This window comes from Dipodomys ordii, unplaced genomic scaffold, assembly GCF_000151885.1.
Source record: "Dipodomys ordii isolate 6190 unplaced genomic scaffold, Dord_2.0 Scaffold46, whole genome shotgun sequence".
NCBI lineage: Eukaryota > Metazoa > Chordata > Mammalia > Rodentia > Heteromyidae > Dipodomys > Dipodomys ordii.
The window spans coordinates 11,735,810-11,758,813 of NW_012267262.1; positions in this window are offsets into that span (position 1 = coordinate 11,735,810).

Here is a 23,004-nt window from a genome sequence, read left to right on the forward strand (position 1 = left end):
GGCGCGAGGGGGCGGCGGCCTGGGGGCGGGGAGGGGACCGTGCGTCTCGGCCCGGGTCCCCCGGCTTCCTCCTCTCTCGGGAAGGGCTATTTTCGCTCAGCTTCCCTCGGTCTCTGGTTTCATTTCCTTTTTCCTGATCACGATTCAAATACAATAGAAGGAAATCACATTTAAAGAGACAGCTGCCCAGGCCCCCTCCCCTTTTTCTTCTTCCCTTTTTTTTTTTTTTAACGGGGCTCCTGGGGATTAGCCGTACAAACAGCCGCCGCCGCCGCAGGACCGACTTGGCTTCTTAAAGGGGCCCGCGTTGGAGACGGAGAGTCGCTCGGTGAACACCTTACCTCTCCTTGGAGATCGGGGAGGCCGGGCTGCCACTAGATCCTTCTTGAGAGCTCCCCTCTCGTCTGCGTTTCCCCTTTTGGCTGAACTCAGGCTGAAAGTAACCAGCCCGCCCGCTCAAGCAAGAAAGAAGATAAGCCAGGCGCCCCCGATGGCTCACGCCTGGGATCCTACTCGGGAGGCTAAAAATCTGAGGATTGTGGTTCGAAGCCAGCCTAGGCGGGGAGAGTCCAGGAGACTCTTATCTCCAATTAATCACCAAAAAGACAGAAGTGGTAGAATGCCAGCCTAGAGGGAAGAAAAAAAAAAAGCTCAGGCACAGCGCCCAAACCCTGAGTTTAAGCTCCAGGACAGCACATGAATAAATTAATTAAATTAAAAAATTAAAAAAGAACGTGAAATCATCACCTGCAGAAGAGCAGGCTTCTGCCAGAGCCACTCGGGCGCGCGTGTCCCGGATTCAGACCCCAGGTTCACCGCCTCGGAGCGCAGGGTGCCTGGGGTAGCTCGTCTCTCTCCGCGGCAAACCCCACGGCTGTGTCCGAGCTCTGGAGAGGCAATGGAGCCGTGCGCGCAGAACCCGCTGGGGTGGGGTACGCCTGCCAGTGCTGGGGGCAGCTAATCCCCGAGGGCCAGCGTTGGGGAGGGTGTCGGGGAGGGACTACGCCGGTCTGGGTCTCCTCTCCATCTGCTGGCGACAAAATTCCCTCTCTCAGCATCTTTGAAAAAGCGGACTCCTGCTGCTAAGTCTGGCCTTCTGAAAAGTGCCAGTAATGCCCCGACCAGAGAAAGTCTTTTCTGATGATGATGAAGAACTGTTACTTGGAAGATTATTTTGCCCTAGATCAGGGAGAGAGGGGGAGAGAAAGGGGGGGGAGGATAGGCCTGATTTAGGGGTTTCCCTTCAAGTTCTACTCAGAAAAAGGAATGCAAAAGGAAGCGAGGGAGTCTGCCCTTCCAGGGAGAGGAACTTGGGTTTCCCTGGGCTTCAGAGTTCCTTGAAAATGAGTTCAGAAATTAGGATTCAAGGTCTGTTAGCTCATATGTCACCATAAGGTTTGTAAAAAGGAAACTCTCAAGTAATTCCAGAATCTTTAGAACACATGTATGTATGTGTCCATGCATGCATGCATATATATATATATATATATGAATATGTATAATTGGGGCTTGATCTCAGGGGCCCTGAACTCTAGCCTGGCTTTTCCCCTCAAGGGTGGTGTGCTCTACCAAACATTTGATCCATAACTTCCAGTTCCAGATTTTTGATGGTTAACTGGAGTTAAGATTTCTTTTGCTCTGGCTGGCTTTGAACCTCTGTTCCCACACTTCCAGCCTCATAAGTATCTAGGAAGCCAGGTGTGAGCCACCCATGCCCCAGAATCCACAGTATTATAAAAGCAAGTCTGCACCCCAGGCATAGGCATTTCACTCCCATTTTGAAGATGCCACTGAGGTGCCTGGTTGAGCTCACCATGAAAGGTCGTGGTTGAAAGTCAGAAATGAAAATCTAGAGGCTTCATTGTCCTTATTCAGAGCCAAATCCTCATGGACTTCTCCATGTACAAGTGGAACTTATTATTGTCAGTTTCCTTAATGGGTATAATTAGAATCTGTGTGCACATATCCTTGAATATAATTCTGTGTGTCAAAGACAGCAGCAGTTAAGGGGGCTTTGTATACAAATCAGACCGTCTATATGTAAGAAGACAGTTTCAGAATCCAACTCTTATTGTTAATAAAAAATAGAAAAATCTCTAGTATTTTTAGAGAAACCTAAAATATGGGATAAGCACACAACCTACTATTCTACTTTCAGTTCTATTAGAAATGAAAATAAGCAATTATAAACAACTTGCTTGCTTTTTATAATCAATCAGTGTGATAGTTAAATGCAGGGACTCGAACTAGACTGTATGAGTTTGATTTAGGCTCTTATCCGCTAGTATGTTCTAGAAAAATTACTTAATCTGAGAAGACAACGTTGGGCAGAGGCTCAGGAGTCTCAGTGACAGGAAGACCTTCCCCACCTGTTGGCCTGGACTAATAGCAGGAATTTCACCTCCCAGTATCTTCCATTGTAACATGGCAATGAGAGAGCTTATTGCATAGGTTGTTGTAAGAGTCAAATGAATTAGTGCATGCAAAAATGTAGCACACAGACCTGCGACAGAATTAGGGTGACAATTATATACAATTGATCGCATGGAAAGCTCTTGGCATGTATTTAGTGCTCGTAAGTGGCCATGGCTAGACTATAGCTGAAGACACTAGGATAACGTAAAGCAAGTTTGAAATTAAATTTAAAGATGAAATGGATTCAAAGGAAAAATTTTCCATTCTAATCAAAGAACTGCTCCCTCTTTTTAAAAAAGTAAATGGAAGCTGTGTACTAATGCGTCTCATGGTACATAGGAGGCTGAGATCTGAGAATGGCGGTTCAAAGTCAGTGCCAGGCAGAAAAGTCCCTGAGGATTTAATTTCAAAATTAACCAGCAAAAAATCCAAAAGTAGATGTGTGGTTCAAGTGGTAGAATGCTGGCCTTCAAGCCACGTTAAGAGTGCAAGGCCCTGAGTTCAAGCCTCAGTACTGCTAAATAATATATATGCGTTTTCTCTTCTGGTGCTTGTATCTTGATAACTAGATGCTACACTTGATTGTTTGCATTTGTGAAATCTGGTAAGGTGCCCTTTCCTGACTCTAGTGTTCCAGGGGGGAAACCAGTTATTAAATATATCTTTGGGTTCCATGAGGTAACCACAGAACGGCCAAGATTGGGGCATAAAATTTGCTTTTAATTACATGCTTCTGCTTTGACCCAAGTGTGTGAAGAAAAAGACATGACTGTGGATGACTTTGGGTCAGTTTCTTCTCTTTCACAATTCTTTGGGGAGGACTTCTTTCAAGAAGGTGCATATTTGAAATGGTATCTGAAGATTTCAATTTCACACACAGTGGTTGGAAGAAATAACTGCCTACTGGTGGGATTTCATTTCTATTCAACGGGCAATTAAATTGCTCAAATTTAACATTTAGAATCAAATCTCAAAATGTGTTTTTATTATGAATAATTTTAAAGCAATCATGACCTTATTGTATCCTACCATAGCAACCAGCCAGTACCTACCTTATGCGGAAGAGAGATTCTGCCGCTATGAGGTGATTTGAACATGTAAAATGACTCTTGAGAGTTGAGAAAATCTGTTCTTGATCACATCCACAGTGGGACTGAAATTTAACTTCTTTTACCGCTCCTTGCAAATCTTAAATACCCTGAAATTTAGAAATTTTCCAAGTTTTCCTTCTGGAATAAGAATGTCAGAACTCTGAATCCGTTGTTGTATTGAATTAACCCTAGATGGGTTATATTTTTCCAGCGAGCATTTTCTATTCTTTCTTGCTTATTACTTTTAAAATTATTTTCCAGGGAAGAACAGTTTTAAGTGACTAAAACTACAGTTCCTTGCTAAAGTGGACTTTTGATAGAAATGAAAATGCAAATGTTGCTGGCCATATGAGACATCCCTACAATGACAGTTTACTCTCCCCTCTCCCCTCATTAGAAGTCAAGTTTTAACCTATGCCTTGCCGGTTGTGACATTCATGAAAACAGATCTTTTTCTTTGTGATACTAAGGTTTGAACTCAGGACTTCCCAGTTGCTGGGCTGGCACTCTGGCACTTGAGCCACATTTCCAGTCTTATCTATCACTCCCCCACTTTTTTCTGTTTATTTTCCAGATTTAATCTCGTGAGCTTTTCTGCTGAGGATGACCTTGAGCTGAAATTCTTCTGCTCTCAACTTTCCAAGTAGCTAGAATGACAGGTGTGAGCCACTGATGCCTACCTAGGATATGTGTGTGTGTGTGTGTGTGTGTGTGTGTGTGTATGTGTATATGTATGTATGTATATATATATATATATAGCTTCAGCTTGCATTAAAATTCCTTAAAGTATTCAGTTGTCACAGGCATATAGCTCCCAAACTCATTTCAGAACTTTCAAGGGTCAGTTAATATTGATAGATACGTTTTTACCAAATGTTAGTTCTATTAGAAACCTTAGTGATAAATAAATCTGGTTTTCTATACAGTAGAAAAGAACCCCAAATAAATCTTTTTAAAAAATCTGAATCAACTGAGTCTTGGGAGAATTGGAGTCAGACAGACATAGCTCATCTGTTTCCTAACTTCACGTGTCTGAACTTCACAGGCTCTGTTTCATGGAAACAGTTTAACAATAAAGTTCAGTAGGAGCAGAACTAGGGGCAAACCACTGAAGTGCTTGCTTTCCTCACAGGCATTTTCAATAGGATAATATGATGTGGAAAAATGGTTTGTATATTGATGATGCATAGAAACTGCTCAGAAATGATAGCAAAGGGTATTATCCCATCATTCAGAAGTGATCTCTACCATATCAGGAAGCAACAATGTCAACCAATCAAAGCATCTGCTGAAGAATGCTAAGATCCGGTTGCCATAGGAAGAGCTGAAGTAAGCCTATAGCATCAGCAGGCCCAGACTTGGGGGTACTCAGCTTCCAGGCCCTGAAAAGCCTGGGAGGCTGCTGCTAACTTAAGGCTTCCCTACTTACTCTATAGCCTGCTTTCTCCTGCTTCCTCCACATCCCGGATTTTATTCATTTTATATTCTCCCTTCCTACCTACCACTTGCTGAACTCCTTCCTTCCTTCCTTCTTTCCTTCCTTCCTTCCTTCCTTCCTTCTTTCCTTCCTTCCTTCCTTCCTTCCATCTGGTACTGGAGCTTGAACTCAGGGTCTGAGTGCTGTCCCTTGGCTAGCAATATACCTCTTAAGTCACAGCTCCATGTGTCTGGCTTTTTGGTGATTAATTGGAAATAAGAGTTGCACAGACTTTTCTGCTCAGCTGTCTTCAAATTGCAATCCTCCGGCTCATTAGACATTATGTTGAAAATGAACTATACCACTTGTGGGCGGGTATGAGAAGGAAAAACTAGGAGAAAGCAAAGGAAGGGGTGATATTGCCCAAAAAGAAATGTACTCATTACCTGACTATATATCACCTTTATAATAACAATAAAAGTTTAATTTAAAAAACTGCATCCAGAAGCTGGTGGTTCATGCCTGTAACCCTAGCTACTCAGGAGGCTGAGATCTGAGGATCAAAGTTAGAAGCAGGAAAGTCTCTGAGACTCTTACTCCAATTAAAAAGTGGTAGAGCATTAGCCTTGAGCAAAAAAGGTCAAGGACTGTGCCCAGACCCTGAGTTCAAGCCCCACGACTGACAGTAAATAAGTAAATAAATAATTTTTAGAAATTGCAGTCCTCAGATCCCAGCCTCCTGAGTAGGTAGGATTACAGGTACGAGCTTCCAGTGTCCAAATTTTGACCACCTCTGTATACAGCTAAGAAAAGAGGTAAAACCAAATGATGAAGGAACTGTCCCCAGACTTCACAATTCCACATGAGGTGAGGTCTTTGCAGAGTTAACCTTATAGCAAGTCCTAATGGGAGGGCCTGAGAAATTTCGAGGAATGTGTTTTCCTTGGAGTACATGGAGTGGGAAAGCACCACACTCCCTTGTGAGCTTCCTGGCTTTTGTTGACCTTGCTCATGGCCATGCTCAACCTCTCTATACTTGAGCTTCCACATCTGTAAAGTGGGAATACACAGAGCACTTTGCTCATAGAGCTCATATGGGATTCTGTGAAGTGAATCAGGTAAGGTGCTTGGAGAGGACACTGAAAAATGGAAGTTTCTCTAATCACGAGGAGTCGGAGTAAGTAGGATTATAGACTTGAGCTGCCAGCATACAGCCAAGCCTTTTGATGAACAGGGAAAACAGGACACACAGAGTCAATGGCTGCTGCTTATGCTATGCCATCACCAGTCTTCCCTCTGACATAGCAGTCTGAGTAAAAGCAGACAAGGAACTTGAAAGTCTTTTGTCATTCCTGAATATTACTTATTGAAGAAAAATATAGGCCCAGACGCCATTCAGATTCAGTTCAATAGTTTGGTCTGTTTGTTTTTTCAGACAGGATCTCACCATGTGGCCCAGGCTGGTCTTAAAACTCATGAGTTCATATGGCCCTTTCACCTCAGTCTCTGGAACAGCAGAGCGTACAGGTACGTACCACTATGCCCAGCTCAGAGCTCTGTTTTTGAAAGAGATCAGGCTTTTGGCTCCCAGGAAAACTGAAATCTGGGTCTCCGCTGTACTGTTCCAAACCCACAAGGACTCATGTAGAATCAATGAATCATACAGGTAACAGCACAGGCTTTGGAGATAGGCTTATGTTTGAATCCTGGTTCCTTTGCATGTTTTTAGGAAAATTATATAACAGCTCTGGGCCTCAGTTTCATCTTGTGCAAGGTAGGAATGCAGAGTGGTAGGAATAAAATGAGATCACGTATGCCAAGTGCTTAGCAGAGTGATCAACATAGGGTAAGTGCTTAATGTGGTAGCTATTTTTAAAATTAATTAAGCAAGAGTATTCAGAGGAAGAGAATCAATCAGGGCAGGCCTTCTTGGCTGGAGATAGATGAATAATGGATTCTGCCACATGAAGACTCAGACCTAACTGGAAGCCAGTGGCTCACTCCTGTAACCCTAGCTACTCAGAAGGCTAAGATCTGAGGACCAAAATTGGAAGCTAGCTCAGGCAGGAAAGTCCATGAAACTCGTGCTTTCAATTAACCACCAGAAAACTGGAAGTGGAGGTGTGGTTGAAGTGGTAGAACACCAGCCTTGAGTGAAAAGGACAAGGGACAGCACTAAGGCTCTGAGTCCAAGCCCAATACTGGTATCAAAAAAACAAACAAAAAACCTCAGACCAAGCAGGATAGGATTAGTATCCTTTCTGGCATTAAGGGTGTACATGTGACCTGTCTTGCCTTACCTTTGCTGCTTTGGCCACCCACAGGGGAACAGGTGGATTAGGTTCTCCTAGCCTTGAGTTTAGGAAGGCAACATAAAGAGGTGATACCAGGAGGCTGCCCTGGCCAATGATAGCTCAGAGTCAGGGTTATATGGTCAAGGTTCTGTACCCAAGACAGGTCTTCTATTGGAAGAACTGGTGTGTGTGTGTGTGTGTGTGTGTGTTAGGACTCAGACACTAATAGAGAAGCTGAAGGCTCTGAGCCTGTCAAGGGAAGGTGATTTTGACCTTTCTAATGACATCTGCCCTCATAAACTGTCTTTATATCTTCCTGAGTTCAGAGTTCAGCCAGAATAAGTGGAGCTGGAATCCCATCCACGGTGCTTCCTAGAAAGCTCTACTGCATTGCCGAGCGAGGCATCTTTCAGCCAAAACTAGGAAAAGCACTGCTTTCTTCTTTCTGTCCTCTGCTTCTCTTCAGTCACGAGTCATATAGCTTGCCGCTAAACTAACACATCTAGAATGTGAGTTTTTTCACGGTCACCACCCTGCTAAAGAATTTTCAGTAATTCCTTTGTGCTTGCAACCTTTTGTGAGTTGATTAACCTCTTTTTTTTTTTTTGGTCAGTTGAAGGGCTTGAACTCAGGGCCTGGGTGCTGTCCCTGAGCTCTTTGCTCAAGGCTATTGCCCTACCACTTCGAGCCACAGCTCTACTTTGGTTTTGAGTGGCTAATTGGAGACAATAGTTTCATGGGGACTTTTCTGCCCTAGCTGGCTTTGAACTGCAACCCTCAGATCTCAGCCTCCTGAGTAGCTAGAATTACAGGTGTGAGCCACCAGCACCTGGCTTGATTAACTTCTTGTTTCAATTTTCTCATTTTTCTAGAGGAAAGAGGTGGGAAAGTTAGGAGCTGGAGCTCTGGGTATGTGTCTGTCATTCTAGCAGACCAAGACCTATTTCCCCATGCTTCTGTCAAGATACTCAGTCCCTGCCCACTCTAGCCATCCAACTTTCCATTCCACAGGCCTAGACTCTGATCCTTCCCATCTAGCCTTGGTCTCAAACATTCTGCTTGTGCCCATTTTTCTGTGTTGTCTCGTTCATTCTCCCTCTCTGAGATGTCTGCTCTGCCCATGCTTCAAAGCTTTGGTGCTAGGACAGGAGAATGACTAAGTGTAATATAAATAAACCTGATTTTGGTTCCACTTCACAACTCACTGTGTGCATAATCTGCGGCAAATCTTTGAGTGTCAGTGCTTGTGATGATAACATAGAGGCGATTATAAGTACAGGGTTAGGAGTAGTAATTGAGATAACATAAATGGGGACAGGGCACAGTGCCTGGCACTCAGAGGGTGATCAATAAATGACAATTCATACCAAAATTTCCCAACTCTTCTTGGCTCTCCTATCCACCCACCTAGACCCAGCTCAAGCTATACCCTTACCCTGAAGATCTCCCAGTCCCGTAGCTCATGCTGATGATCCCTTTCTGGACTCTCATTACCCTTGGCTCTAGGTCTTGGCTAGGTTCTTCATTTGATTTCATACATGTACAGCATCTTGCCACCTCAAACATCCTTAGCCAGGCACCAATGGCTCATGCCTGTATCCTAATTACTTAGGAAGCTGAGATCTGAGGATTGTGGTTCAAAGCTGACTTGGGCAGATAGATCAGAGACTCTTATCTTCAACTAAACAGCAAAAGGCTGGAAATGAAGCCATGGTTTGAAAATGGAGGTAGGAGCTGTTAATGGAGATAGGTTTGGCATCATTTTATGATGCTTCCCTGAATTTGTGGGTAAAACAAGTGCATCTGACTGCCCCCACCCATTGAGCTTCCCCTGTAGCTAGGAAAAAAGGCACAGCCCACCTTACCCAGCCATTGGCTGAGATGGAGTTTTGTAAACTTCTTTTGGTGTAGGCTCTCCTTGAACCATGATTCCCCAATCTTTGCCTCCTTCCTTAGCTAGAATAATAAGCCCACTGTACCTGGCCTAAGGCAATTATTACTTAAAAAATAGAGGGTGAGGAAGATGAAGGAAACTCAACGTAAAGTGCATGCCTAGCATGCATGAGGTCCTGGGTTCAATAATAAAAGCAAAAACAAACACAAAACAGAAAATAACAAGTAAAGGTCTGGAGGAAATTGGAACACTTCTATATTGTTGATGGGAATGTGAAATGGTGCAGCCATTATGGAAACAATGACAAGTAGGCTTACCATCTGACCAAGCAATTCCACTTCTGTTTATATATCCCTCAAATGATAGAAACAGGGATGTAAACAAATAGTTTATACATTACGGTTTAGATAGCCAAAGGTGGAAGAAACCAAGTGTCCATTGACAGATTAGTGGGTATAAAAAAGAGAAGCATATACACACAGTCGAATATTGTTCGATCTTCAAGAGGAAGATTATGACAGACATTGCAACATGGATGCACTTTGGGGATATTAAGCTCAGTGGGATAGGACAGCCACTAATGGACAAGACTCTATGTTCTCCCTTCAGCCAGGTACCTAGAGTTTTTAGATTTTTAAGGGCAGAAATTAGAACAGAGTGGTAGTTGGCAGAGGTTGGTGGCATTAGGGAGTTGCACTTTAATAGCTATACCATTTCACTTGAGGCAGATAAAAAATATTCTGGAGATAGATTGTGGTACAGTGATGTAGGTATGCCTGTTACTGAACTGGATACTTGAAGTAAAATGATAAAACTTTAAATTCTTTGTATATTTACCACAAATTTATATATACAACAAATTAATATATAATTTATATAATGAGTAATATGATCTATCCTATCTATCTATCTATCTATCTGTCTGTCTGTCTGTCTGTCTGTCTGTCTATCTATCTATCTATCTATCTATCCCTATGTGCCTCTGTTCCTACTTACGGCGTCAGGCAGCCTGCAGTTCATCCATGGGTCATTTGACTATCTCCAGCATGATAGTGGAGCCAGTTCCCTGAGCTCTGAGACATTTTTCAGGTGCCCCCATGGCTACCCCTGCCCACTTAGACTTGCATAAACATATCAGCCCATGATTCCCAGATACCTTAATCTCCAAGGACAAGGAAAAGGGACATTATGTTATTTTGATAAAGCTTGGTCATTAAAGGGGGGGAGGATGTAGTTGTGGAGATGGGAGGGAAGGGACGGTAGGGGAAAAACAAAGGAGGAGGCAACAATGCTTGATGAGAAATGTACTCATTTCCTTGCTCATGTGATTGTAACCCCTCTGTACAGTATTTTCACAATAAAAAAGTTATTTTAACAAAAGCTGGGACATTAAAGGGATTCAAGCTCTTCTATCTATCTGCCCTCTCTGAGGGCCCAAGAGTGACAGTGTAGGAGTGAAGGCATTGGTTCCATTTGGGGTGGTAAAGGTTGGGAGGTGGAGAAGGAGCTTCATGCACATAGATAATCTCTTTTTCTTTTCTTTTCTTTTTTTGAGACAGTGTGTCACTGGGTAACCCAGGCTCCCTAGAACTCATGTGTAACCAGACTGGCCTCAGACTGGCAATCCTTGTGCATGAGGCTCTCAAGTGCCACCATGCCCAGCTTCTGTATACATAGTGAATCTGTAGTGCTCATTCAGACCATGGTCCTTTTCCCAAAGCAGGAACAGCCACTTGCAGACCAGCTCAATGCCTCAACTTTTAGGCCACAATGCTTTACATGATATTGCAGGTTGACCTTTGAGTCCTATCTTGCAAAGGAAGAGCTATTTAAAAAAATATTCCATTTGTCTTTCCTGCATGGCCCTCCATGTAGAAATATCTTTGATCTGGTCACTTTTGCAAAGCAAAGCGAATCTTGAGGGAGGTGCTAGCAAGTGCATGCTGACTTGTCTACCAATTCAATACATTTCCATCCTCTGCTTTACAACCGTTGCATGATTGTGACTTGCTGTGGGGAACGTGGGGAGTCTTCTGGGCCCAGGGGCACCTATTCAGCTCCCCAAAACAGGGCAAGTATGATGTCTAGTAGATTATTATACACTTTCTCCCTCAGCTCAAACATTGCTTCCTGAGGAAAGTCCTCCCCCATACACACACACACACACACACACACACACACACACACACATACACACACACACACACACACACACACACATACACGGGACTAGGTCAGGACCCACTTTTATATGACCTCACTCCAAATTTAATTTATAATTTGTAATGATACATTTTGTGACTATTAGGTTTTGTCTGGCTCCCTTGGTGACTGAATGGAATACAACAGACTAGCTCAATATAAATACACAACACACATATACTAAATATTTATGGAAGGAATAGCTGAATGGATGAATTAAACAATGAACCTGTTCTTACCTGTCTCTGTTAGTTACTTCTAATTGAGGTTGGGGGAAAAAAGGCCCTCTTTCCAGAAAATGAGAACTTTCTGGCATAAGTGGCTAGAAGTAGAAAAGGTGTAGGGGTGGAGGGCCCTTATCTTCAGCAACAGAAATGCTCCCACAGTCCTCGATAAACCAGGGAAGATAGCCAGGGCTCTCTGGTAGCGGGAGAGTATCTTAGCAGGTCTGGGTGCGACAGGCAAACTTTGGGCTCAGCCTCAGGCTCAGCAAAGGGCAAAGGGATGGATTCTAACGGTTACTTTGCTAGCTGAAGAGGCTGCTTCCTGCCTGGGTCCCTCCCCCCACCTTTATACCAGCCCAGCTTGTGAATGTGAAGGAGTGGCCCCTTCTCCAACGTGTGGGGCTGGAGACAGGAGTTGTCTTTATCACTGCCTGCCATGTGGCCATTCAACTGGATTCAGAGGAAGGGACTGCTCTGTTGATCTGCCATGTCCCCCTTAGTCTCTGAAATCAACTGAATTAGAAAGGGGAGGTAGTTTCCCATTTAATAAGTCAGGAAATTACACCAAAATCCTTCCAAATCTAGAGTCACAGGACTCATTAGACTTCAGCATTCTTCTTATGAGAAGGTCTGAGAATTTATTTATTTAAAGGAGGAAAAGGAGGAGGAAGAAGAAGGAGGAAGACGAGGAGGAGCGGGGGGGGGGGGGGGGGAGGAATAAGAAGAAAAAGAAGAGGCTGCTAGGTACCAGTGGCTCATAATCTTGTAATCCTAGCTACTCAAGAGGCTGAGATCTGAGGACCAAAGTCCAACCAGCTCAGGCAGACAAATCTGTGAGACTCTTATCTCCAATTAGCCAGCAAAAAGCCAGCTGTGGAGGTGTGGATCATGTGGTAGAATACCTGCCTTAAAGCAGAGAAATCTAAGCAAGAGTGCAAAGGCCTGAGTTCAAGGGCCAGTACTGCCACAAAAAAGGAGAAGGAGCTTCAAAAGTAAAATTCAATACAGATGTCATATCACCTAGAAAGTGGCACTTGTTGGCCTTGTCTTTGGAACAATTTAGTTGTGAATAGATACCTATTACAGCAAAGGATGGCTACCTTTTATTGGACACTTACGGTGTGCCAGGCTTTTTTTTAAGTCTTGTTTTCTTATTTAATCTTGATAACGACCTGTTGAGATCAGTAGTGATATAATTCCAATTTTGCAGATATAGTAACTGAGGGTCACAAGTTTACTAGCTTGCTCAGGGTTCTACAACTATGGAAGTGTGGGCTATTGAATTTATTAATTATTTTTAATTTGTATTTGTGTGCTGGTACTGGGGCTTGCACTCAGGGCCTGGTGCTCTTGTTTGGCTTTTTCACTCAAGGCTGGTGCTCTACCACTTGAGCCAAACCTCCACTTTGGGCTTTTCTTCCGATTAACTAGAGATAACAATCTCATGAGCTTTTCTGCCCAGGCTAGCATCAAACTTTGTTCTTCAGATCTCAGAGGCTCATGCACCCAGCTAGGAGGTGGAATTTAAACCCAGGTCTTCTGACTCTTTGCCCTCACCGTATTCATTGTATTAACATCCCCCAAGTTTCCTGCCAGCACCATTTTAGCAACACACGCTCCCAGGCCCACACCTAATGTACCTGATCAAAAACTCAGTCACTGGCTACACCATGGAAATGAAGGATAAACCAAGTATAGGAGCACATACATCTGGGTAGGTATATAATCTGAACTCAGTGCCAGAACTGCTAAGGTCAATCCATGTTCTGTCAGTCTAACCTAGCACAAGATAGGGCAAGACCTACCCACTTAGCATTCAGTATTGGTAGTTTTGTGGTGCAAATAAAGGAATGGGCTACTTGTAGAAGCAGACAGCAGGTCCAGCCATGTGTTCATAGATATTAACTCAGGGCTTGGCCTTAAGCAGTAGGCTTGCTTTGGGAAGAACAGGAGGGAAGTTTCAGCTAGCGGGAAAGATACGGGAGGTGAGAGTTATGACTTTGGTGGTTTACCTGGTGGTCACTCCTTTTAAGTACATAACATTATGAGTGGAAGAGACTCTTCCAGGGGAAGAGACTTGTGCTCTGGCAGGGGTGCCCTGGCAGATGAGATGATTAACTTGTCTTTTTCTGTGATGCAGAGGTTGGCAAGGCCATTGTTACCTTCTAAAACATGGTGGGCGACTCCATGAGCCTGCACAATTTTTAACTCAAAGGCAAGGGTTGATGTGTAGGGAAAAGTCACAAAGATGTAAGAAATAGAAACGACGCTCGAAGGCACTTTTAGCTCTGTCCTGGGCTGCCAATTGGCATTGTAATTATAATAAAATGTCACAATGTTTTGTGTTTGTCCCGATGGCTGCGCTGGATTAATATAATACTCTCAGCCTACCGTGTCACAGATGAAGGGTTGTATATTCCAAACAGATCGGCATGACACTGTACAGCCAATATTGCCCAGGTGCCCTGGCACTGAAGAAACCATCCCAGATGAAGCCATCATCCATATCAGGCAAAGCCAGGTAGTAATAACCTAAGCATTCCACAATCACATTGTCAGCTTTTTAAGCACTCATAAAGCATCTGGGGCTGCCCATTTTCAAGGAGTGGACAGCTGCGTCCCATTCCTGAGAGAGGCTGCCCTGGCTTTTCTATGTGTGGTAGGAATAGACAGCCTCAGAGATGGTAGTGTGGAATATTGGTGTTGGTGGCCAGGACCTCTGTTGTCTTCTTGGAGATCCACATGGTGATAGGTACCATTCCAGGTGTCAATACTTCTATCCACTGGGGGAGGGGTCCTGCATTAGCCAGCCTTTATAGGCGTCATGACAGGTAGATGTTTTAGGGGGTGATAGGTAATACTTGACTTCTAGAGATTTGGCTCAAATCTATACAGCCAGTAAATCTCATTTATTATCTGCCCTCACTCAGTCTAGTATGGATGCTTTGTGAAACAAGAAAAAAAAAAGGCAAACTGTCTGGTGGCTCATGTCTGTAATCCTAGGGATTGAGGAGTCTGAGAGCCGAGGATCACAGTTCAAAGCCAGCCCAGGTAGAAAGGTCTGTGGGACTCCTATCTCCAATTAACCACCAGAAAACCAGAAGTATCACTATGGTTCAAAGTGGTAGAGAGCTAGCCTTGAGCAAAAAGAGCTCAGGAGCAGTGCCCAGGCCCTTAGTTCCAGCCCCATGACTGACCAAAAAAAAAAAAAAAAAAAGCAAACCGAAGAAGGTTGAAGGGCTGGGAGCTGGTGGCTCATGCTGCTAATCTTAGCTACTCAGGAGGGTGAGATTGAAAGGATGGAAGTTCAAAACCAGCCTGGGAAAAAAGTTCATGGGATCTCTTCTCAACCAATAGCTGTATATGGTGACATATGCCTGTTATCCTAGCTACATGGGAGGCTGAAGTCAGGAGAACCACAGGTCAAGACAAGCCTGGGCAGGCAAAGTTCTTAAGGCCATCTCAGTGAAGAAGCTGAGAATGATGGTATATGCCTGTCATCCCAGCTATGGTAGGATGCATGAACTAGGAATACTGTAGTCCAGGTATGTACTTGGGCAAAAAGTGAGACCCTATCTTAACTAGTTTGAGAGAACTTGGGCCAGGATAGCCAGTAGTTGAACCCTAGGCATTTGATCACAAGTTCCATGAAGGTAGAATACTCTCAAGGTATTTTGTAACCAGAAAAACTGTCATTAAACAGAAATGGGAAAATTGAATGGGTTTGAGTAATGATAGGGAAAGGATTGTAAATTGTCTGGAGACTGCTTCTCTCTGAGTTCACAGGTAGCCACTAGAGCATTTTCTGTGTACCAGATGCCGTGCTGGTCGTTAAAGACTTAATGCTAAACAAGACACGATCTCTATCATTAAGAGGCTTGCCCTATCTAGGGATGAGCGTCAAGGACACATTCACCAACTTCATGGTCTAGCAGCAAGCCTGCCCTATCTAGGGATGAGTGTCAAAGACACATTCACCAACTTCATGGTCTAGCAGCAAGCCACTGTCCCACTGGAGCTCAGAGATGGGTCTCAGCCAGTCACTCTGAGCCAGACATGGTGTGTGGCTGTCCTGTACATTTGCTCAGCAGACTCTGAGCTCTAGCTATTACAGAGACAGAAGAAGGTCAGACAAGGAACTATACTCAGGAACTCAGGGAAGTACAGCAACAAAGACAACAGCAAAAATCTGAATAACTAAACAAGACACAGCTGAGGATCAGAGTGTCTTAATCATGCACCACATAATGACATGTCAATTAGTAATGGACCACATGTATGACAGTGGTCCAATCAGATTATAAAGGAGAGGAAAGATTCTTTTTTTTGGGGGGGGTCCGGTCATGGGGCCTGAACTCTGGGCCTGGGCACTGTCCCTACTCTTCAGCTCAAGGCTAGCGCTCTACCTCTTGAGCCACAGCACCACTTCTGGCTTTTTTTTCTTTTTTTGCTTATGTGGTGCTGAGGAATCGAACCCAGGGCCTCATGCATGCAAGGCAAGCGCTCTACCACTGAGCCACCTTCCCAGCCCAGGAAAGATTCTTACTGCTTACAATTTGTTTGTGTTTGGAGCTGTTATTACAAAAAAAAAGGAGGTTAAAAGATTATAAAATTAAAAGTTTGTAAGTCGGATGCTAGAGGCTCATGACTGAAATCCTAGCTATGCAGCACGCTGAGATCTGAGGATCATGGTTCGGAGCCAGTCCAGGCAAGAAAGTCTGTGAGACCCTTATCCCCAATTAAAAAAAAAACAACTCAGAAAAAGCCAAACGTGGTGCTGTGGCTCAAGTCATAGAACACTAGCCTTGAACAAAAGAAGCTCAGGGACAGTAACCAGGCCCTGAGTTCAAGCCCTAGGGTGAGCACAGAAAAAATGAGGAGTTTATAAAAATGTTATAGTAATTTAATGTTATTTTATTACTGAAGAAAGAAAATTTTAAAATAAATTTAGCATAGCCTAAGGTAGTGTCTTCATAGTGTCCAGAGGTATAGTTTTGTCCTGGGCCTTCACACTTACACATTCACTGAATCACCCAGAGCAACGTCCAATCCTACACACTCCATTCACGACTGGTGCACCACTATTTATCTTTCATATTGAATAGTGTGTGTGTGTGTGTGTGTGTGTGTGTGTGTGTGTGTGTGTGTGTGTGTGTGCTGGTCCTGGGACTTCAACTCAGGGCCTCACACTCTTGCTTGGCTTTATCACTGAAACCTGGCACCCTACCACTAGAGCCAGGTCTTCACTTCTGGCTTCGTGCTAGTTTATTAAAGATGAAAGTCTCTCAGATTTGTCTGCCTTGGTTGGCTTTGAGCTTTGGTCCTCAGATCTCAGCCTCCTGGGAAGATAGGTTATAGACATGAGCTGTCAGTACCTAGCTTTTTTTCTTTTTTTCTTTCTTTCTTTCTTTCTTTTGTTCTCAAGACTATAACTTTGCCACTTGAGCCACAGTTCCATGTCTGGCTTTTTTTTTTCATCATATAAGATGATTCTAAACAAAATGAACTCCGAGACATGGACACAAGAGATTTTTCTTTGCTGTTGTTGTTGTTTTTAATGTATTATGTGATTTCTTGTTTCTTTTGTATGTTCTTCCCCTATGGTATATCCCTTGTTGATTTTGGTACCCTGGTATTGTAGATATGTTTATCTGAATCAGGAAATGGAAGGGGAACAGTAGAATGGTGAGACAAAGGACAAGGGAGGAACCAATGCAACAGCGATATTCACAAGACAATATGTTGGAAATGATCTGTGCAACTTGGGAAGGGGGAATGGGGGAAAGTAGGAAAAAAATGAGGGAAGGGGTAACAAGTTTGACAAGAAATGTACTTATTAGCTTACTTATGTAACCGTAACCCCTCTATACATCATCTTGACAATAAAAAAAAAAACTTAAAAAAATGTTTCATGGACCTTTCTTCCCTGGTCTAGCTTCAAACTTTAATCCTCAGATCTCAGCCTCCTGAGTAGCTTGGATTACAGGAGTGAGCTACCAGTGCCCAGCCAATCTGAAGGCTTGTTTGTTTTTGTTTTTTCCAGTCCTGGAGCTTGAACTCAGGGACTGGTTACTGTCTCTGAGCTCAAGGCTCAGGCTAAAGGCTAGCAGGCATGAGCTAGCTAGAACTTTATCACTTGAGCCACAGAGCCAGTTCTGGCTTTTTCTGTTTATGTGGTGCTGAACAATCAAACCCAGGGTTTCATGCATGCTAGGCAAGCACTCTACTATTAAGCCACATTCCCAGCCCATTACCCAGCTTTTTATATAGGATTTTTAATGCAACATTTCTATGTTTAGATACATTTTGACACACAAACATTTTACCATGGTGTTACAGCTACCTACAGTATTCAGTAAAGTCACATGCTGCACAGGTGTGTAGCCCAGGGGCATGCGGCTAGACCATATGGCTTAGGTGAAAAAGGCTACACCATCCTAGGCGAGTGTAAATACCCGGATGTTTTACAAGGATGAAATCACGTAATGATGCTTCAGAGTGGATTGCCATTGTTAAGGGATACATGACTCTATTTCACTTAGTTATTCCTTCATTTATCAGCTAGAAAACAAATGCTTGTCATATGACAAACATTTCTAGACTCTGGGTTTAAGACAAACATAAAATAGACACCATTCTTTTATCAAGGTGCATGCAAGTCCTTTTATTGTTGTTGTTGTTATTATTATTATCATTATGATTATTAACAGGGACTTCTTGCCAGTCACTGTTCAAATACTTCTATGATTTCTCTCATTAATTCCACAGTGACCTGTGGGTTTCCTACACTGGCTTACAGTGATAAAATGGAGGCAGCCTCCTCCCTAATGTCTAAAATGATCATAAGAGCACAAAGGAAAGCTTCAATTACTTACCAGAAAGGCTTTATGGAAGATTCAGCTTTGCACATGGTGCCTGAGGAAGTGTGAGTTTGTCTAAGCAGAATCATCAGAGCAAAAACCTCGAATAGTGAAATCGTAGGAGCTGCCCCACGGGGGGACAGGTAAGAGGCTGGCATGGCGGGATGTGGAAAACCCAAACACAGCACCTGCAAACATGCGCTCCCCTGCCAGTCCTCTGTAATGACAGGAATTTGTGGCCACTTTCTCCATTCACCTAGGGTTTTTTTTGGTGGTGGTAGTGTTTTGTGTTAAGGGCATTCTTCAAGTTCTGACCTCCTCGGGAGCCAAGGCATCTCCAAGGCCCTTGTTAAACTCAGAAGGATGTATCCGGAAATTGGAGCAAAAGCAGAGGCCCTGCCACTCCATTGCCTGAACACACACACACACACACACACACACACACACACAGAGTTGCTACGGAGATCGAAGTAAACACCAGCCTTTCTTGGATGAGAATAATTGAGTGGTCCCCCTTCGTGGCTGGCGTAGAGGAACAAATTAGATGGGTAAATTAGCAGTTCCTGACAACATTAGCAGCCACTACTTCCCACAGCAAGCGCCAGCTCACTCACCCTGGGCCTCTCCAATTCTTGGCCTCTCAATCAGTGCACTTCCTTTCTCCTTGAGAAGCCGGAGTGCCCAGAATATCACGGGAAAAGCTTAAAGGCCTGGGCCCCCTTTGGAATCTTTTCATTTTAAAAGACTATTTTAATTACCATGTCTGCTGGCTCCTTGAAGAGAAAAATGAGCTGCCTCACAGCCATCTATGCGTAGGGCGCTTAATGAAGCCTGCTAACCAGCAGGTGATGTAATCCCGGTGGCTCTCAATCAGATCTAAGCTGTCTGCCCCACTGATGCCTTCTGGGCTAATTGCTCTGCTTCGCACCTGTTCCTTCTTGTGAGGCCCTAGCACCCTAGCACCTGGTGCTTGCGCTGCCTCCTCTCTGCTGGGGCAACTGCTCGCCCGTGTGGACAGCATGGCCTACTCTACAGTTGAGAGCCTGGGGGACCAGTGGCTGCTCTTTGAGGCGGTGACAGACTCAGCGCTTGGAGGGCTGGGCCTGCCAGCAGCCTGGTTGTGTCTATCTCATGGGGAGGAGGCCTCACTTCTGCACTGGTCTCTCATACGAGATGTGCTCCACATGGATTCACCATGGGAGACCTGCTCTAGCTGTGCCAGCTCTCAATCCCTGCACTGGCCCGACCGAGGCCTAATTCAGGTCCTCATGTTCAGGGTTAGAACACACAGAAGACTCATGATCCTCAGCTTTGTGTGTGTGTGTGTGTGTCTGTCTGTCTGTCTGTCTGTCTGCCTGTGTGTACAGGGGCTTGAACTCAGAGCCTGGGTACTGTCCTTTAGCTTTTTCGCTCAAGGATGGCACTCTACCAAGTGAGCCACAGTTCCATTTTTGGCTTTTTGCTGGTTAACTGGTGATGAGATTCTCTAGGATTTGTCTGTTCAGGCTAGCTATAAACCATAATCCTCAAATCTCAGTCTTCTCTGAGTAGCTTGGATTATAGACATAAGCTATAGGCTTCTAGCCAGATTTCTTTTTAAATCATTTTGCTGTAGTGAGGATGAAACCCAGGGCCTTGTGCGTACCAGAGAAGCATTCTACTATTGAGCTGTACCTCCAGGCCCTGTGACTCAGCTTTGAACCAGCACACACATCACATAATATCCAAGAAGCCGTCTTAAATTCTGCTCCCATGTTTTCCCCTCTCCTCATGAAGGCTCCTCCCTTTTGATATCGCTCATGTACCAGCAGCCAATGTCTGCTTTTCCTCTTGCTCAATGCAAGACTGTATAGGAATGTCCAGAGATAGACCTGGATAGGAACCTTGGCTGAGCATTCGTGAGCTGGACATATCTACAGAAGGTACTCAGCCTCTTAGAACCACAGCACCCACACTTGTAAAAGGGGGGACCTTGGTACCCACTCTGTAGGTTTGTTGAGATGCTTAAATAAGATAACAGCATGAAAGAGCTTGCACAAGTGCCAATATTATGTAATACACACAGGATTGTTCCACCCAGCAGTAATTTCAGCGTATAAATATGATCTTTTAAGTTGATTTCAAATTCTTCCCACTTGGCCTCTTCTTTTGAACCCCCTCAGGATGTGCATTGGTGATAAGTGTGCAGAAGTCACGCCTATTGGTTGGCTCTTTATTGGCTGAGTAAGAGAAGATTCTAGATTCTCCTTTCCTTTGTCTTCACCACAGCTCTCTATCAGTACCTCTCCCTGGCAGGCCTTCTTGATCTTGTCTTTGGAAGCCTAACAGGCTCCTCTTTCCCCTCTTTTCTCCCTCTTCCTCCCCTCCCCCATCCCGCAGGGAGCTCTCTGAGTCTTGAAGTCTGGCTTTGTATACTATCATTGCCATTCCCTGAATTGGTCTCATCTGTCTGCTACCTCCCCCACCATGTATCATCTGTCTGCAAGCACCAGGCCCTGTCCCAGGCTGACAGCTCACCCAGCCTCACCTCCATGTCTCTTCCAAGAATTAGCAGCCCACCCTGGTCCAGAGATAACTTTTATAGCTCACCTCTGGCGGTAGCACCTCCTACCTTCCAATTAGGAGCCTGTCAACACCCAGGCCATCATTCTTCCTGCAGCAGCTGACAACAAAGCCTGCTGAGGCTGCTTTGGGAGGGGAGTCAAGTAAAATTCGTGCTGGCAACTCTGAGCTCAGAGGTGACATATGGGTGATATGCCTATAAGCCTGACTCCTCTTTTTCTATACTCTGAAGCAAAAACATGGCACCTGGCACCCAGCAGGTACTCAATAAATAAACACACAAAAGTTGGAAAAGCGAAGGGTGTGTAGTTAGCTAGGGGATTCTCTTTCTGGGTGTCTGTTGAAGTCTAGTTCATTTCTTTCTCCCATACATGCAAATAAGAAAGTTAACTCAGCCAGTAGTTGGTGGCTCACTCCTGCAATCCTAGCTACTCAGGAGGCTGAGCTCTGAGGAGTGAGGTTCAAAGCCAGCCTGGCCAGGAAAGTCTGTGAGACTCTCATCTCCAATTAATCACCAGAAAAAGCCAGAAGTGGTACTATAGCTCAAGTGGTAAAGTGCTAGCCTTGAGCAAAAGGAGCTTAGGGACAGTGTTCAGGCCCAGAGTTCAAAGCCCAGGGCTGGCAAGAAAGAGAGAGAGAAAGAAAGGAAGAAAGGAAGAAAGAAAGAAAGAAAGAAAGAAAGAAAGAAAGAAAGAAAGAAAGAAAGAAAGGAAGGAAGGAAGGAAGGAAGGAAGGAAGAAAGAAAGGAAGGAAGGAAGGAAGGAAGGAAGAAAGGGAAGGAAGGAAGAAAGAAAGGAAGGAAGGAAGAAAAAGAAAAGAAAAGGAAGAAAGAAAGCTTACAAGTGACTTTTTTTTTTGTTTTTTTTTTTGTTTTTTGTTGTTTTTTTTTTGCCGGTCATGGGGCCTGAACTCTGGGCCTGGGCGCTGTCCCTCAGCTCTTCAGCTCAAGGCTAGCGCTCTACCACTGGAGCCACAGCGCCACTTCCGGCTTTTTCTGTTTATGTGGTGTTGAGGAATCGAACCCAGGGCCTCATGCTTGCAAGGCAAGCGCTCTACCGCTGAGCTACCTTCCCAGCCCCACAAATGACTTTTTATAAGCTTTTCTTTCCTGTATCTTTCTGGCTGAAAATGACTTGGACCAGAAAAGAGAGATGCCTGGCCAACTTTGTCCTCTCCCTCCACCATCCTCTGAGTCTGATGAGGCTCTCTGACATTTGGGGCCATTGTCAGAAATTGGAGCTGATGAAGGAAGAATGACACAATCTAACATTTGTCTTATCTGACAATGTGGTCTGGTGGTTTGCACAGGGGCTTTGCAAGTCGGAAGTCTGGCTTTCTATTTCTGGACCAGAAGGGAAACTGGGTAACAACAGTCTTTGGAGCTCTTGTCACTCTTGCTTTCTCTTTCTCTTGGTCCCTGTCATGAACTCCCATGTTGGACTGGCTTACCCACTACAGACAGGAATTCACACAAGTAAGGAAATGTATCCCCTTTCTGACCCTTAATGATGAACTGATGGAAGGTCACCTAAAGATTTAGAAAGCCAGGATGGTGAGTGAGTGGGAGAATGGTATGGGGCCAAGAGAATAATAAGGCAATGATGACAGACTATTAGAATAACCACATCAAACCAACCCATTTCTCCACTACCACTGTGAGCCTGAAATCGTGGGCAGCCTTTGACGATGAAGATCTTGTTGGCTAGGAACACCCTGTATGTCTGAACCTGGAGAAGGGTAGGAAGGGGAGTCTTGCTTTGCCCTCCAGAGAGCAAATCTAGAAGTGAGGAAATGGGTGAATCTTAGAGAAAAACCAAACAGAATCGTGACAAATGTGGTGGAGTCTGAAAGGGACAAGAGGAAGAGAAGAGAATTTGGATGAGATATTTTGAAAAGCAGAGAACTATAATGACATTCTTTATTATTGAACTGGGGATTGTTTATATGGCAGCTTTGGGAAGGCCTCCCAGAGGGATTATCTGTGTCAGACCCAGCACAGTGAGGAGAAGAAAGCTACAAGGGACCCATTATACCCCCGGCTTCAA